The following is a 2,321-nucleotide window of genomic DNA, read 5'->3' on the forward strand; positions in this document are numbered from 1 at the left end:
TCTCCCGGCTTCCCCTGTGAGAAAACACGAAAATGATCTTTATCCAGCGCGGCTGTGTTCATCGCGGTTGCTGCTGCCTTCAGCACCGGGAGAGATGAGACGGTTCTGTCGGATCCGTAAGGACGCTTCCCGCCTCACGAGGTTGTGTAAATATGGGCAGCACCCGACATAACTGTGCTCGTGTCCCGAAGACTCAGTCTCGTGTGGGGACACGGGACTGTGATTCTCACGCAGACCCACATTGCCGCACCTTTGGTCAGGGCTGCAAAGTTTTAAAGCCCTTTGCTTGGTTTGGAACTGCCTGAGGATGCCCGCCTGTGTGTCAGCCAGCTTGATGGTCACCTGAGCCTGGAAAGTGCAAGACGTCTCTGTGAAGGACTCGGAGGCTCGGACACGCTGTCCATGTCTGGTGTGGACCGGCGGTGCAAATGCACTGGGGCCTGCCCTGTCGCTGTGTGCAGCGTGCCGGGTCTACCAGCAGGCGGAGCCGTCCACAGCTGTGGGCCTCTCAGCGGGCGCTTGGGTGTGGTGAAGTTCAGTGTCGAAGGCTACTGTCGCATGCCCAGAGAGCTGGACCCTTAACTATCTTGTTTCTGGAGTTTCCTGCTGCTGACAGGACAGACGGTGATGGAGGAGAGCGCGGATTTGTCTCTGTGGTTAAGAGCTCGTGCAGTGACCGGCCTTCAGGGCACGTGGACCTGCGGTGATTTGGATCCAGAATGTTCACCCAGAGATACCTGTGCTCCGATGTGGGACACTGGGGATGGGGCTTGTGTCAGAGAGCTCTGTGCTCAGCAATAGACTCGTGCATTGGTGAATTCCTGGTAAGGGTTCGGTTAGGAGGGAGGGTTGTGTAGGGGGGTGACGTCACTGGGGTCCTGATGAGGAGGTTGTGTCACCTTCTGGCGAAGCTCCCTGGCTGCTTAGCAGTGAGGACCTTTCCTTCAGCATGACCTTCCAAAACCCAGAGTTCTATCCATCCATCCACCCATCCATCCATCCACCTATCCACCCATCCATCCACCCATCCATCCACCCATCCATCCATCCATCCATCCACCCATCCATCCATCCACCCATCCATCTATCCATCCATCCATCCATCCATCCACCCACCCACCCATCCATCCATCCACCCATCCATCCACCCACCCATCCATCCATCCATCCATCCATCCATCCACCCACCCACCCATCCATCCATCCACCCATCCATCCATCCACCCATCCATCTATCCATCCACACACCCATCCATCCATCCATCCATCCATCCATCCACCCACCCACCCATCCATCCATCCACCCACCCACCCACCCATCCATCCATCCACCCACCCAACCATCCACCCATCCATCCATCCACCCTTCCATCCACCCACCCATCCACCCACCCATCTATCCATCCATCCATCCATCCATCCATCCACCCACCCAACCATCCACCTATCCATCCATCTACCCATCCATCCAGCCAGCCATGTCCATCTGCTCATCAATCCATTGTTTGTTGATTGAATCATCCATGCAATCATCCATCCATCCCACTGTCTATCCATTGGTACATCCATAAATCAACCCATCTATGCATCTTATCAGTATCTATCTATCTATCTATCTATCTATCTATCTATCTATCTATCCATCTATCCATGCATGGGTTCATCTCTGTTTTTTCTGTTTTTGAGGTCTAGATTAACTCTGAGGCACCCTCTTCCTGCCCGTAGGTGGAGGCAAGCTCACTTGGTTTCAGCTCCCCGAGGGCCACCATTGTGACACTGACTCTGCGTCATAGCTTTGGGATTTTGGAAGCATTCCTGCCCTGGGGGTGGGTGCCAGGGAGGCCGGCCGTCACCGTGGCCGACGTTGGTTCTGTGCCCCTGGGCGTCCTCGTGCAGACCTGGGCGTGTGGTTCCCTCTCAGTCTCTAATCTGCACGCGTCCGAGCTCCAGGTTGCTTTGAGAATCTGGTTTTTGGCTCATGAAAGTCGGAACTGAGTTTGTCCCCAGCTCGGGTGCGTGTTGCCATCAGGCTGCAGTGGTGGGAAACTGGCTTTGCCCCTCAGCCAAGCTGGGGTCCGTCCTGCTCCGGAGTCCCAGGCGGTGGTGCAGAGCCTGAGTCAACATATTCTACACGGGGAGCTGGTCGTCGTGTGTGGCCGGGGTCGGCGCCGCGTACCACAAACCGTAATTTCCCTGGCCTTCTGCAGTCCTTTATAATCAAAAATAATAATACAGTGTCTTCCGCGGGTACTTCGTACGGAACCAAGGGTAATCCAGTAATAAAGTGAATAATTGTGATAATTCTACAGGGCGTGTGTTTT

This window comes from Cavia porcellus, unplaced genomic scaffold (genome assembly GCF_034190915.1).
Source record: "Cavia porcellus strain 051 isolate PalLab524CR breed Dunkin Hartley unplaced genomic scaffold, mCavPor4.1 scaffold_33, whole genome shotgun sequence".
Lineage (NCBI taxonomy): Eukaryota > Metazoa > Chordata > Mammalia > Rodentia > Caviidae > Cavia > Cavia porcellus.